Source organism: Hemitrygon akajei, chromosome 25 (assembly GCF_048418815.1).
Source record: "Hemitrygon akajei chromosome 25, sHemAka1.3, whole genome shotgun sequence".
In the NCBI taxonomy this organism is placed as follows: Eukaryota; Metazoa; Chordata; class Chondrichthyes; order Myliobatiformes; family Dasyatidae; genus Hemitrygon; species Hemitrygon akajei.
The window spans coordinates 19707917-19724934 of NC_133148.1; the positions used below are offsets into that span (position 1 = coordinate 19707917).

Below are 17018 nucleotides of genomic sequence, written 5' to 3' on the forward strand. Positions count from 1 at the left end.
AACAATGCCCTCTCTCCGCTGTGAACCACGGACAATGTAACTGAATGGCCCCTGCACTGAGAATCACCAACAATGCCCTGTCTCCACTGTGAACCACGGACAATGTAACTGAATGGCGTCTGCACTGAGAATCACCAACAATTCCCTCTCTCCGCTGTGAACCACGGACAATGTAACTGAATGGCCCCTGCACTGAGAATCACCAACAATTCCCTCTCTCCACTGTGAACCACGGACAATGTAACTGAATGGCCCCTGCACTGAGCATCACCAACAATGCCCTCTCTCCGCTGTGAACCACGGACAATGTAACTGAATGGCCTCTGCACTGAGAATCACCAACAATGCCCTGTCTCCACTGTGAACCACGGACAATGTAACTGAATGGCCCCTGCACTGAGAATCACCAACAATGCCCTCTCTCCGCTGTGAACCACGGACAATGTAACTGAATGGCCCCTGCACTGAGAATCACCAACAATGCCCTCTCTCCGCTGTGAACCACGGACAATGTAACTGAATGGCCTCTGCACTGAGAATCACCAACAATGCCCTCTCTCCACTGTGAACCACGGACAATGGAACTGAATGGCCCCTGCACTGAGAATCACCAACAATGCCCTCTCTCCACTGTGAACCACGGACAATGTAACTGAATGGCCCCTGCACTGAGAATCACCAACAATGCCCTGTCTCCACTGTGAACCACGGACAATGTAACTGAATGGCCTCTGCACTGAGAATCACCAACAATGCCCTCTCTCCACTGTGAACCACGGACAATGTAACTGAATGCCCTCTGCACTGAGAATCACCAACAATGCCCTCTCTCCGCTGTGAACCACGGACAATGTAACTGAATGGCCTCTGCACTGAGAATCACCAACAATGCCCTGTCTCCGCTGTGAACCACGGACTATGTAACTGAATGGCCCCTGCACTGAGAATCACCAACAATGCCCTCTCTCCGCTGTGAACCACGGACAATGTAACTGAATGGCCCCTGCACTGAGAATCACCAACAATGCCCTCTCTCCGCTGTGAACCACGGACAATGTAACTGAATGGCCTCTGCACTGAGCATCACCAACAATGCCCTCCCTCCGCTGTGAACCACGGACAATGTAACTGAATGGCCTAAACACTGAGATTCACCAACAATTCCCTCTCTCCGCTGTGAACCACGGACAATGTAACTGAATGGCCCCTGCACTGAGCATCACCAACAATGCCCTCTCTCCGCTGTGAACCACGGACAATGTAACTGAATGGCCTCTGCACTGAGAATCACCAACAATGCCCTGTCTCCGCTGTGAACCACGGACAATGTAACTGAATGGCCCCTGCACTGAGAATCACCAACAATGCCCTCTCTCCACTGTGAACCACGGACAATGTAACTGAATGGCCTAAACACTGAGAATCACCAACAATGCCCTGTCTCCACTGTGAACCACGGACAATGTAACTGAATGGCCCCTGCACTGAGAATCACCAACAATTCCCTCTCTGCACTGTGAACCACGGACAATGTAACTGAATGGCCCCTGCACTGAGAATCACCAACAATGCCCTCTCTCCGCTGTGAACCACGGACAATGTAACTGAATGGCCCCTGCACTGAGAATCACCAACAATGCCCTCTCTCCGCTGTGAACCACGGACAATGTAACTGAATGGCCCCTGCACTGAGAATCACCAACAATACCCTGTCTCCACTGTGAACCACGGACAATGTGACTGAATGGCCTCTGCACTGAGAATCACCAACAATGCCCTCTCTCCACTGTGAACCACGGACAATGTAACTGAATGGCCCCTGCACTGAGAATCACCAACAATTCCCTGTCTCCACTGTGAACCAGGGACAATGTAACTGAATGGCCCCTGCACTGAGAATCACCAACAATGCCCTCTCTCCGCTGTGAACCACGGACAATGTAACTGAATGGCCCCTGCACTGAGAATCACCAACAATGCCCTCTCTCCGCTGTGAACCACGGACAATGTAACTGAATGGCCCCTGCACTGAGAATCACCAACAATGTCCTCTCTCCACTGTGAACCACGGACAATGTAACTGAATGGCCCCTGCACTGAGAATCACCAACAATGCCCTCTCTCCGCTGTGAACCACGGACAATGTAACTGAATGGCCCCTGCACTGAGAATCACCAACAATGCCCTGTCTCCACTGTGAACCACGGACACTGTAACTGAATGGCCCCTGCACTGAGAATCACCAACAATGCCCTCTCTCCACTGTGAACCACGGACAATGTAACTGAATGGCCCCTGCACTGAGAATCACCAACAATGCCCTCTCTCCACTGTGAACCACGGACAATGTAACTGAATGACCTCTGCACTGAGAATCACCAACAATTCCCTCTCTCCACTGTGAACCACGGACAATGTAACTGAATGGCCTCTGCACTGAGAATCACCAACAATGCCCTCTCTCCGCTGTGAACCACGGACAATGTAACTGAATGGCCCCTGCACTGAGAATCACCAACAATGCCCTCTCTCCGCTGTGAACCACGGACAATGTAACTGAATGGCCTCTGCACTGAGAATCACCAACAATGCCCTCTCTCCACTGTGAACCACGGACAATGTAACTGAATGGCCTCTGCACTGAGAATCACCAACAATGCCCTCTCTCCGCTGTGAACCACGGACAATGTAACTGAATGGCCCCTGCACTGAGAATCACCAACAATTCCCTCTCTCCACTGTGAACCAGGGACAATGTAACTGAATGGCCCCTGCACTGAGCATCACCAACAATGCCCTCTCTCCGCTGTGAACCACGGACAATGTAACTGAATGGCCTCTGCACTGAGAATCACCAACAATGCCGTCTCTCCGCTGTGAACCACGGACAATGTAACTGAATGGCCCCTGCACTGAGAATCACCAACAATGCCCTCTCTCCACTGTGAACCACGGACAATGTAACTGAATGGCCTAAACACTGAGAATCACCAACAATGCCCTGTCTCCACTGTGAACCACGGACAATGTAACTGAATGGCGTCTGCACTGAGAATCACCAACAATTCCCTCTCTCCACTGTGAACCACGGACAATGTAACTGAATGACCTCTGCACTGAGAATCACCAACAATGCCCTCTCTCCACTGTGAACCACGGACAATGTAACTGAATGGCCTCTGCACTGAGAATCACCAACAATGCCCTCTCTCCACTGTGAACCACGGACAATGTAACTGAATGGCCCCTGCACTGAGAATCACCAACAATGCCCTCTCTCCGCTGTGAACCACGGACAATGTAACTGAATGGCCCCTGCACTGAGAATCACCAACAATGCCCTCTCTCCGCTGTGAACCACGGACAATGTAACTGAATGGCCCCTGCACTGAGAATCACCACAATGCCCTCTCTCCGCTGTGAACCACGGACAATGTAACTGAATGGCCCCTGCACTGAGAATCACCAACAATGCCCTCTCTCCGCTGTGAACCACGGACAATGTAACTGAATGCCCTCTGCACTGAGAATCACCAACAATGCCCTCTCTCTACTGTGAACCATGGACAATGTAACTGAATGGCCTCTGCACTGAGAATCACCAACAATGCCCTCTCTCTACTGTGAACCATGGACAATGTAACTGAATGGCCTCTGCACTGAGAATCACCAACAATGCCCTCTCTCCACTGTGAACCACGGACAATGTAACTGAATGGCCTCTGCACTGAGAATCACCAACAATGCCCTCTCTCCACTGTGAACCACAGACAATGTAACTGAATGGCCTCTGCACTGAGAATCACCTACAATTCCCTCTCTCCACTGTGAACCACGGACAATGTAACTGAATAGCCTCTGCACTGAGAATCACCAACAATGCCCTGTCTCCACTGTGAACCACGGACAATGTAACTGAATGGCGTCTGCACTGAGAATCACCAACAATTCCCTCTCTCCGCTGTGAACCACGGACAATGTAACTGAATGGCCCCTGCACTGAGAATCACCAACAATTCCCTCTCTCCACTGTGAACCACGGACAATGTAACTGAATGGCCCCTGCACTGAGCATCACCAACAATGCCCTCTCTCCGCTGTGAACCACGGACAATGTAACTGAATGGCCTCTGCACTGAGAATCACCAACAATGCCCTGTCTCCACTGTGAACCACGGACAATGTAACTGAATGGCCCCTGCACTGAGAATCACCAACAATGCCCTCTCTCCGCTGTGAACCACGGACAATGTAACTGAATGGCCCCTGCACTGAGAATCACCAACAATGCCCTCTCTCCGCTGTGAACCACGGACAATGTAACTGAATGGCCTCTGCACTGAGAATCACCAACAATGCCCTCTCTCCACTGTGAACCACGGACAATGGAACTGAATGGCCCCTGCACTGAGAATCACCAACAATGCCCTCTCTCCACTGTGAACCACGGACAATGTAACTGAATGGCCCCTGCACTGAGAATCACCAACAATGCCCTGTCTCCACTGTGAACCACGGACAATGTAACTGAATGGCCTCTGCACTGAGAATCACCAACAATGCCCTCTCTCCACTGTGAACCACGGACAATGTAACTGAATGCCCTCTGCACTGAGAATCACCAACAATGCCCTCTCTCCGCTGTGAACCACGGACAATGTAACTGAATGGCCTCTGCACTGAGAATCACCAACAATGCCCTGTCTCCGCTGTGAACCACGGACTATGTAACTGAATGGCCCCTGCACTGAGAATCACCAACAATGCCCTCTCTCCGCTGTGAACCACGGACAATGTAACTGAATGGCCCCTGCACTGAGAATCACCAACAATGCCCTCTCTCCGCTGTGAACCACGGACAATGTAACTGAATGGCCTCTGCACTGAGCATCACCAACAATGCCCTCCCTCCGCTGTGAACCACGGACAATGTAACTGAATGGCCTAAACACTGAGATTCACCAACAATTCCCTCTCTCCGCTGTGAACCACGGACAATGTAACTGAATGGCCCCTGCACTGAGCATCACCAACAATGCCCTCTCTCCGCTGTGAACCACGGACAATGTAACTGAATGGCCTCTGCACTGAGAATCACCAACAATGCCCTGTCTCCGCTGTGAACCACGGACAATGTAACTGAATGGCCCCTGCACTGAGAATCACCAACAATGCCCTCTCTCCACTGTGAACCACGGACAATGTAACTGAATGGCCTAAACACTGAGAATCACCAACAATGCCCTGTCTCCACTGTGAACCACGGACAATCTAACTGAATGGCTCCTGCACTGAGAATCACCAACAATTCCCTCTCTCCACTGTGAACCACGGACAATGTAACTGAATGGCCCCTGCACTGAGAATCACCAACAATGCCCTCTCTCCGCTGTGAACCACGGACAATGTAACTGAATGGCCCCTGCACTGAGAATCACCAACAATGCCCTCTCTCCGCTGTGAACCACGGACAATGTAACTGAATGGCCCCTGCACTGAGAATCACCAACAATACCCTGTCTCCACTGTGAACCACGGACAATGTGACTGAATGGCCTCTGCACTGAGAATCACCAACAATGCCCTCTCTCCACTGTGAACCACGGACAATGTAACTGAATGGCCCCTGCACTGAGAATCACCAACAATTCCCTGTCTCCACTGTGAACCAGGGACAATGTAACTGAATGGCCCCTGCACTGAGAATCACCAACAATGCCCTCTCTCCGCTGTGAACCACGGACAATGTAACTGAATGGCCCCTGCACTGAGAATCACCAACAATGCCCTCTCTCCGCTGTGAACCACGGACAATGTAACTGAATGGCCCCTGCACTGAGAATCACCAACAATGTCCTCTCTCCACTGTGAACCACGGACAATGTAACTGAATGGCCCCTGCACTGAGAATCACCAACAATGCCCTCTCTCCGCTGTGAACCACGGACAATGTAACTGAATGGCCCCTGCACTGAGAATCACCAACAATGCCCTGTCTCCACTGTGAACCACGGACACTGTAACTGAATGGCCCCTGCACTGAGAATCACCAACAATGCCCTCTCTCCACTGTGAACCAGGGACAATGTAACTGAATGGCCTCTGCACTGAGAATCACCAACAATTCCCTCTCTCCACTGTGAACCACGGACAATGTAACTGAATGGCCTCTGCACTGAGAATCACCAACAATGCCCTCTCTCCGCTGTGAACCACGGACAATGTAACTGAATGGCCCCTGCACTGAGAATCACCAACAATGCCCTCTCTCCGCTGTGAACCACGGACAATGCAACTGAATGCCCTCTGCACTGAGAATCACCAACAATGCCCTCTCTCCACTGTGAACCACGGACAATGTAACTGAATGACCTCTGCACTGAGAATCACCAACAATTCCCTCTCTCCACTGTGAACCACGGACAATGTAACTGAATGGCCTCTGCACTGAGAATCACCAACAATGCCCTCTCTCCGCTGTGAACCACGGACAATGTAACTGAATGGCCCCTGCACTGAGAATCACCAACAATGCCCTCTCTCCACTGTGAACCACGGACAATGTAACTGAATGGCCCCTGCACTGAGAATCACCAACAATGCCCTCTCTCCACTGTGAACCACGGACAATGTAACTGAATGACCTCTGCACTGAGAATCACCAACAATTCCCTCTCTCCACTGTGAACCACGGACAATGTAACTGAATGGCCTCTGCACTGAGAATCACCAACAATGCCCTCTCTCCGCTGTGAACCACGGACAATGTAACTGAATGGCCCCTGCACTGAGAATCACCAACAATGCCCTCTCTCCGCTGTGAACCACGGACAATGTAACTGAATGGCCTCTGCACTGAGAATCACCAACAATGCCCTCTCTCCACTGTGAACCACGGACAATGTAACTGAATGGCCTCTGCACTGAGAATCACCAACAATGCCCTCTCTCCGCTGTGAACCACGGACAATGTAACTGAATGGCCCCTGCACTGAGAATCACCAACAATTCCCTCTCTCCACTGTGAACCAGGGACAATGTAACTGAATGGCCCCTGCACTGAGCATCACCAACAATGCCCTCTCTCCGCTGTGAACCACGGACAATGTAACTGAATGGCCTCTGCACTGAGAATCACCAACAATGCCCTCTCTCCGCTGTGAACCACGGACAATGTAACTGAATGGCCCCTGCACTGAGAATCACCAACAATGCCCTCTCTCCACTGTGAACCACGGACAATGTAACTGAATGGCCTAAACACTGAGAATCACCAACAATGCCCTGTCTCCACTGTGAACCACGGACAATGTAACTGAATGGCGTCTGCACTGAGAATCACCAACAATTCCCTCTCTCCACTGTGAACCACGGACAATGTAACTGAATGACCTCTGCACTGAGAATCACCAACAATGCCCTCTCTCCACTGTGAACCACGGACAATGTAACTGAATGGCCTCTGCACTGAGAATCACCAACAATGCCCTCTCTCCACTGTGAACCACGGACAATGTAACTGAATGGCCCCTGCACTGAGAATCACCAACAATGCCCTCTCTCCGCTGTGAACCACGGACAATGTAACTGAATGGCCCCTGCACTGAGAATCACCAACAATGCCCTCTCTCCGCTGTGAACCACGGACAATGTAACTGAATGGCCCCTGCACTGAGAATCACCACAATGCCCTCTCTCCGCTGTGAACCACGGACAATGTAACTGAATGGCCCCTGCACTGAGAATCACCAACAATGCCCTCTCTCCGCTGTGAACCACGGACAATGTAACTGAATGCCCTCTGCACTGAGAATCACCAACAATGCCCTCTCTCTACTGTGAACCACGGACAATGTAACTGAATGGCCTCTGCACTGAGAATCACCAACAATGCCCTCTCTCCACTGTGAACCACAGACAATGTAACTGAATGGCCTCTGCACTGAGAATCACCTACAATTCCCTCTCTCCACTGTGAACCACGGACAATGTAACTGAATAGCCTCTGCACTGAGAATCACCAACAATGCCCTGTCTCCACTGTGAACCACGGACAATGTAACTGAATGGCCTCTGCACTGAGAATCACCAACAATGCCCTCTCTCCACTGTGAACCACGGACAATGTAACTGAATGGCGTCTGCACTGAGAATCACCAACAATGCCCTCTCTCCACTGTGAACCACGGACAATGCAGGCGAATTTACTTCCAGGGCACCTCGGCGTGACTCGACTCTCGACGGACATGTCACAGCCAAAAGCACAACTGCTTCCAAGGTCAGTACAGTCAACAAAGTCATCTTAATGCGTTTAAATAAACTATCAGTGCTTAAAACCAATGGAAACAACACTGATTGTGGTCAGATGGGCCCACGGTGGACACGCAGGTGTAGATCGAGGTTACAAGTGCGTTTAAGGAAACGGGGGTTTTTAAACTCCCCATACTGACTATCTTTCTGGCGAACGTGCAGACTCTGGTGAATAAAATTGATGCTCTCAGAGCTAGGTTGCTGAATCAGAGGGACATTAAGACCGCGTGTGTTCTTTTTTTAAAAAATGGAAGCCTTGTTAACCCCTTCCGTACCAGATGCAGTGATTCAGGTCGACGGGTTTACTATACACCATCAGGATAGATCTACAGAGTCTCTCAAAAGCAGAGGTGGAGGAGTATGCCTCATGATCAACTCTTCTTGGTGCACAAATATATCAATGCTGCCCCAATTCTACTCACCAGACCCGGAATATCTAGTGGTAAAGTGCCGTCCTTTTTACCTACCACGGGAGTTCTCTGGGGTCATTTTGGTAGCAGTATACATTCCACCTCAGGCCAATATCAAGCAGGCTTTAAATAATCTGAGCAATGGGATCAACACACACGAAACAGAGCACCCTAATGCCTTCACCATCATTTTGAGGGGTTTTAACCAGGCCAGTCTGAAAAAAAATCACTAAGCAACTACCATCAACAGATCACTTGCAATACCAGAGGAAACAACACTCTGGACCATTGCTACACCACCATCAAGAATGCCTACCGTGCTATTCCACGCTCTCACTTCGGGAAGCCTGATCACCTGGCTGTACTTCTACTCCCTGAGTACAGGCAGAGACTGAAGACTGCAGCACCAGTAGTGAGGACCAAGAAGGTTTGGACAAGGGAAGCACAGGAGCACCTACAGGACTGCTTTGAATCGGTGGACTGGACTGTATTCAGCGATTCATCTTTGAACCTGGATAACTATACTGCAGTTGTTACCGACTTCATTAAAACCCGTGTGGATGAGTGTGTGCCTACAAAGACTTACTGTACATTCCCAAATCAAAAGCCGTGGATGAACCAGGAGGTACATCGTCTGCTGAAGGCTAGTTCTGTGGCATTCAAGTCTGGCGACCCAGGCCTGTACCAGAAAACCAGGTATGATTTCTGGAGGGCTATTTCAAGGGCAAAGAGACAATTTCGATTAAGGTTAGAAGTGACACTGGATGCACGGCAACTCTGGCGGGGCCTGCAAGACATTACTTCCTACAAAGTGAAATCCAATAGCATGAATGGCCACAATGCTTCGCTACCAGATGAACTCAACGACGTCTATATATGCTTTTAAAGAGAGAACATAACTACAGCTGTGAAGATCCCTGCTGCACCTGATGACCCTGTGATCTCTGTCTCAGAGGCCGATGTTAGGCCATCTTTAAAAAGAGTGAAACCTCGCAAGACGGAAGGTCCCGATGGAGTACCTGGTAAGGTTCTGAAAACCTGTGCCAGCCAACTAGCGGGAGTATTCAAGGACATTTTCAACCTCTCACTGCTACAGGCGGAAGTTCCCACTTGCTTCAAAAAGGCAACAATTATACCAGTGCCCAAGAAGAATAATGTGGGCTGCCTTAACTATTATCGCCCGGTAGCACTCACATCGACAGTGATGAAATGCTTTGAGAGGTTGGTTATGACTAGACTGAACTCCTGCCTCAGCAAGGACCTGGACCCATTGCAATTTGCGTCTTGTCACAATAGGTCAACGGCAGATGCAATCTCAACGGCTCTTCACACGGCTTTAGACCACCTGGACAACACAAACACCTACATCAGGATGCTGTTCATCGACTATAGCTCAGCATTTAATACCATCATTCCCACAATCCTGATTGAGAAGTTGCAGAACCTGGGCCTCTGTACCTCCCTCTCCAACTGGATCCTCGACTTCCTAACCGGAAGACCACAATCTGTGCAGATTGGTGATAACATCTCCTCCTCGCTGATGATCAACACTGACGCACCTCAGGGGTGTGTGCTTAGCCCACTGCTCTACTCTCTCTATACCCTTGACTGTGTGGCTAGGCATAGCTTAAATACCATCTATAAGTTTGCTGATGATACAACCATTGTTGGTACAATCTCAGGTGGTGACGAGAGGTCGTACAGGAGTAAGATGGTGGAATGATGCCGCAGCAACAACCTGGCACTCAGTGTCAGTAAGACGAAAGAGCTGATTGCGGACTTCAGGAAGGGTAAGACGAAGGAACAATACGAATCATCATAGAGGGATCAGAAGTAGAGAGTTCCTGGGTGTCAAGATCTCTGAGGATCTAACCTGGTCCCAACATATCAATGTAGTCATAAAGAAGGCAAGACAGCGGCTATACTTTATTAGGAGTTTGAAGAGATTTGGCATGTCAACATATACACTAAAAAACTTCTATAGATGTACCATGGAGAGCATTCTGACAGGCTGCATCACTGTCTGGTATGGAGGGGCTACTGCACAGGACCAAAAGAAGATACAGAAGGTTGTAAATCTAGTCAGGTCCATCTTGGGCACTAGCCTACAAAGTACCCAGGACATCTTTAGGGAGCGGTGTCTCAGAAAGGCAGCGTCCATTATTAAGGACCTCCAGCACCCAGGGCATACCCTTTTCTCACTGTTACCATCAGGGAGGAGGTACAGAAGCCTGAAGGCACACACTCAGTGATTCAGGAACAGCTTCTTCCCCTCTGTCATCCAATTCCTAAATGGACATTAAATCTTTGGACACTACCTCACTTTTTAAAAAAAATACAGTATTTTTGTTTTTGCATGTTTTTAATAATCTCTTCAATATATGTAATTGATTCACTTGTTTATTAGTTATTATTAATTATTTTATTTATTATTTTGTCTCTACTAGATTATGTATTGCTTTGAACTGCTGCTGCTAAGTTAACAAACATGCCGGTGATAATAAACCTGATTCTGTTTCTGAACGGCCTCTGACCACTGTGATCCACAGACAATGAGGCTGAATTGCCTCGATCCAAAGTGAACCACAGACAGAGGAAGAGGTGGTTGGCTCACAAACTGAGAAAGCTGTAGACAGTGTGAGAGGGAGGATAGGCAGGTGATAGAGCTCAGACCGATGGTCTGAGATGTGTCTATTTTAATGCAAGGAGTATCACGGACAAAGCGGATGAGCTTAGAGCGTGGATCAGTACTTGACGTTGTGGCCATGACAGAGACTTGGATGACTCAGGGGCAGGAATGGTTACTTAGAGTACCAGGCTTTACATGTTTCAGAAAGGACAGGGAGGGAGGCAGAAGAGGTGAGGGTGTGGCACTGCTGATCGGAGATATTAGTGTCATGGCTGCAGAAAAGGAGGAAGTCATGGAGAGATTGTCTATGGAGTCTCTGTGGGTGAAAGTTAGGAACAGGAAGGGGTTAACAACTCTAGTGGGTGTTTTTTTATAGACCACCCAATAGTAACAGGGACACAGAGGAATGGATAAGGAGACAGATTCTGGAAAGGTGTAATAACAACAGTTGTCATGATGGGAGATGTTAATTTCCCAAATATTGATTGGCATCTCCCTAGAGTAAGGGGTATAGATGGGTTGGAGTTTGTTAGGTGTGTTCATGAAGGTTTCCTGACACATCATGTAGATAAGCCCAGAAGAGGAGAGGCTGTACTTTATCTAGTTTTGGAAAATGAACCTCGTCAGGTGTCAGGTCTCTCAGTGGAAGAACATTTTGGAGATAGTGATCACAATTCTATCTCCTTTACCATAGCATTGGAGAGGGATAGGAGCAGACAAGTTAGAAAAGTGTTTAATTGGAGTAAGGGGAAATATGAGGCTATCAGGCAGGAACTTGGATGCATAAATTGGAAACAGATGTTCTCAGGGAAACGTACAGTAGAAATATTGCAAATGTTCAGGGGATATTTGTGTGGAGTTCTACATAGGTACATTCCAATGAGTCAGGGAAAGGATGTTAAGGTACAGGAGCTGTGGTGTACAAAGGCTGTTGAAAATCTAGTCAAAAAGAAAAGAAAAACATAAAAAAGGTTCAAAAAACTAGGTAATGATAGAGATCTAGGAAATTATAAGGCTAGCAGGAAGGAGCTTAAGAATGAAATTAGGAGAGCTAGAAGAGGCTATGAGAAGGCCTTGGCGAGCAGGATTAGGGAAAACCCCAAGGCATTATACAAGTATACGCAGGGCAAGAGGATAAGATGTGAGAGAATAAGACCTATCAAGTGTGACAGTGGAAAAGTGTGTATGGAACTGGAGGAGATTGCAGAGGGATTTAATATTGCTTCAATATTCACTGAGCCTCTGACAATGATCTTTGCATCATCAATGGGGATGGGAGAGGTTCCGGAAGATGGGGGGGGGGGGGGGGGTGGAGGTTGCAGATGTTGTTCCCTTATTCAAGAAAGGGAGTAGAGATAGCCCAGGAAATTACAGACCAGTGAGTCTTACTTCAGTGGTTGGTAAGTTGATGGAGAAGATCCTGAGAGGCAAGATTTATGAACATTTGAAGAAGTAGAATATGATTAGGAATAATCAGCATGGCTTTGTCAAAGGCAGCTCATGCCTTACAAGCCTGACTGAATAGTTTGAGGATGTAACTAAACATATTGATGAAGGAAGAGCAGTAGACATAGCATATATAGATTTCAGCAAGGCATTTGATAAGGTACCCCATGCAAGGCTTAAAGAGAAAGTAAGGAGGCATGGGATCCAAGGGGACATTGCTTTGTGGGTCCAGAACTGGCTTGCTCACAGAAGGCAAAGAGTGGTTGTAGATGGGTCATATTCTGCATGGAGGTTGGTGACCAGTGGTGTGCCTCAGGGGTCTGTTCTGGGATCCTGTCTCTTAATGATTTTTATAAATGACCTGGATGAGGAAGTTGAGGGATTGGTTAGGAAATTTGCTGATGACGCAAAGGTTGGGGGTGTTGTGGATAATGTGGAGGGCTGTCAGAGGTTACAGCGGGACAGTGATAGGATGCAAAACTGGGCTGAGAAGTGACAGATGGAGTTCAACCCAGATAGATTTGGTAGGTCAAATGTGATGGCAGAATATAGTATTAATGGTAAGACTCTTGGCAGTGTGGAGGATCAGAGGGATCTTGTGGTCTGAGTCCATAGGACACTTAAAGCAGCTGCACAGGTTGACTCTGTAGTTAAGAAGGCATACAGTGCTTTGGCCTTCATCAACCGTGGGATTGAGTTTAGGAGCCGAAAGGTAATGTTTGCAGCTATATAGGACCCTGGTCAAACCCACTTGGAGAACTGTGCTCAGTTCTAGTCACCTCACTACAGGAAGGATGTGGAAACCATAGAAAGGGTGCACAGGAGATTTACAAGGATGTTGCCTGGATTGGGGAGCATGCCCTATGAGAATAGGATGAGTGAACTCGGCCTTTTCTCTTGGAGCGACGGAGGATGAGAGGTGACCTGATAGAGGTGTACAAGATAGCGAGAGGCATTGATCGGGTGGATAGTCAGAGGCTTTTCCCCAGGACTGAAATGACTAGCACGAGAGGGCACAGTTTTAAGGTGCTTGGAAGTAGGTACAGAGACATCAGGGGTAAGTTTTTTTTTACGCAGAGAGTGGAATGGGCTGATGGCGACGGTGGTGAAGGAAGATTACAATAGGTCCTTTTAAGAGACTGCTGAATAGGTACATGGAGCTTAGAAAAATAGAGAGCTATGGGTAACCCTAGGTAATTTCGAAAGTAAATGTTCAGCACAGTATTGTGGGCGAGGGGCCTGTACTGTGTTGTAGGTTTTCTCTGTTTCTAATTCAACTGAATGGCTTCTCTCCACTGGGAACCACGGACAATGAAACTGAATGGCCTTTTCTCCTCTGTGAATTCACTGAACTGCAACACAGAAAAGGCCCTTTGGCCCATCCAGCTCAGATCGATCCACCTTCTGCCTAATCCCATTGTCCTACAGCCAGGCCACAGCTCACTGTACCAGTCCAATGCACGTACCTATCCAAACTTCCCTGACATTGAAACATTGCAACTTTTCACACTTGACTGCATTAAATTCAGCCATTTTTTTTCCAGCTGGTCCTAATCCCAGAAGCTTTCAGAGCCTTCCTCACTTTCCAATACACTCCCAATCTTGGTGTCATCCGCAAAATTGCTGATGGATTCACCACATTATCTGAATATGCTGATCTAGTTAATCGCATTGATGTAGCTGACAAGTAATAACGGACACCGCTAGTCACAGGCCAACTGTCAGAGAGGGAACCATCTACTTCCTGGCACTCTGTGGTTTCTTCTGCAAAGCCGATGCTGATCCAGTTTACCACCTCAACTTGGATCACCAAGTGAATCATCTCCCACACACTTATCAGGAGATTGGAGCCAGTTCACTGCTGACTCATTTGATCTGATCACCGAATTAATCTCTTCAAATGGCAGGAAAATAGGGGATGCTGCAGGTTTCCCCCGCTATCCTAAAGTAGAGCGTTCCTGTAAAACCTTTCGTAAGCCGAAATGGTGTAAAGCGAAGAAGCAATTACCATTAATTTATATGGGGAAAATTTTGAAGCGATCCCAGACCCAAAAAATAACCTACCAAATCAAACCAAATAACACATAAAACCTGAAAAAACACTAACATATGGTAAAAGCAGGAATGATATGATAAATACACAGCCTATATAAAGTAGAAATAATGTATGTACAGTGTAGTTTCACTTACGACTTCACTTTTGGGCCGTTCGCTATTTGCTATCGCTATTACACCCATCAATCAACTCAAGCAATAGACTTCCCATTTTATCCATTACTGGATGCCGACTAAGAGAGAGCACCTTGCTACGAGCAGAACCAACAGTAACATCGGCAGCTTTCAAGATTCTTTCTCTCTGCGTGTAAATAGTGCAAATGGTGGACGCAGACAAGTTTAACGCGCAGACAATGGCTTTATTTCGTTCACCACGATCGAAAAGCTTAATTGCATCCAGTTTTACGCTAAGCGCAACACCCTCACGAGCTCTCTTAGGCTTTTCGGATACCTTTGGACAGATGCTCACAGACACAGTTCAAAGCTATGGCAGCTTGATGCTGCGTGCAGTTCCCGGGGAAGGAGCTTGGGGGCGCCACTCTCGCTGCTCGGGGTGCGCGCTGCCTCTATACAGTAACGGCTCACTGCAAAACAAACACTGAACAGTATTTTCGCTTTTCGCCTTCTTTTATAAAAGTGAAAATCCTCTTCGGATTTCTTTCAGTTAGCGAAAACAGGTACTAATGTAGGTCTTTCGTATAAGCGAAGTGACGTAAAGCGAACTTTCGTAAAGCGGGGGGTACCTGTATTTCCCCGTGAACTCACTGGTCATCAAATATGCAACTGAACTGTATCTGGGCCTCTCATTGCCTGTGGTTCATAGTGAAGCAAACAAGCATCTGTTTTTCCGTAATCAATGGACGATGGTATTCAGTGCTGGGTAACTGAGTGAGCCCGCAGACCTGAAATTACACATACGGTTTCTGTTCACAACTCCTCCACCTTAGATATCCTGTAAAATGATACTGAGAACATCAGGAAGATGGGCATAAGAGATCACTCTGATCTCCCTGGTCAACTGTGATTCAGTTGGTCAGTCTCCTTCCACCAAATCAGTTCTCACCAGCACACTACATGCAATTCCCGGTGCTTATACCACGCATAACGCCTTTCAAAGCCCAGATAAACTAAATCCACCTTTCTCTTTTCAAGTACTCTAACTACTACAGGTGCATCTACAAGAAAAAATGTCACCCATCATCTACTTCCCATAAATCCATGTCATGGAGGAATGCAGCAAGAAAGTAAGTCTTTCAGCCCGCTGTTCACGACCATCAACACCCATCTACACTAATTTAACATTAATCCTGCACTGTATTCTGACACAATCTTAACAAGTCCTCCCAGTTTCTACCACTTACCCTGCTGACTGGTCAATAAATCACCACAAAGCAGCAAAAATTCACAATCCCATTATCCGGTATAATTACCTGGTACCTGGATGAGGTGATTTCTTTATGTGCTAGGTGCGTAGCTCAGTTACTCTTTCTTAGTCAGAGTCAGTCTAAAGACCACAGATGCTGGAATCTGGAGGAACAATCTCTTGGAAAAACTCAGCAGGTGGAGAAACGTCCGTTTGCGCAGACGTAAGCGTTTCCTCCAACCGGCCTGCTGAGTTCCTCCAGCAGAATAATTGTTGCTTTGGGCACTGAGAGCTCGGCAGGGTCTGGACGTCTCACTACCATGCCTCAATTTATCCACCGGTATCACAGAGCAGTGGAATCAATGGCCGTCCTTTTACCCAGCATTCCGCGCCCGTTAGCAACGGCACTGATCCACCCCAATACGCATGCGCTGGCCTTGATTTCGGGCCCCCGTCGAGTTGGACCGGGGTTTCGGATGGGCGGTGAGGGACCGGAGGTGCGGCGGGTTTGCCGTCAATAAGACGGACCGCGCTGATCGTAACACTCGTACCGACTCTCCCCGATCGGGACTGCTCCTCGGTCGCGGCCTCGGTGTGAATTAAACTGGCGCTCAACTTGTGGAAACGTCCTCCTTCAGGGAGCAAACGAGCGGTTTGTGACGTCACGTCCGGTGTCTGGCACCTGCACCATGGATCAATTATTTCTGGTCAAAGTCCTTTTGAGCAGATTTGCATTTAATGTTCAAAGTCAATTTATTATCAAAGTATTGTCACCATATACTGTGCTTAAAAAAAAGTATTCATG

General features: G+C 48.1%; 1 protein-coding gene across 5 annotated transcripts in view; it reads right to left on the bottom strand.

Annotated features, from left to right (window-relative positions):
• LOC140716427 (uncharacterized) overlaps positions 1-17018 on the bottom strand; it is a 103598-nt gene that overhangs the window by 57799 nt on the left and 28781 nt on the right. For 4 of the 5 annotated variants that reach the window (XR_012096295.1, XM_073029155.1, XM_073029151.1 and 1 more), the window contains one exon: positions 16765-16895. The exons of the other annotated variant lie outside the window; for it this stretch is intronic. The gene's annotated coding sequence lies outside the window, so the exon portion shown is untranslated. The remainder of the gene's footprint in view (positions 1-16764; positions 16896-17018) is intronic. 5 annotated transcript variants of the gene reach the window in all.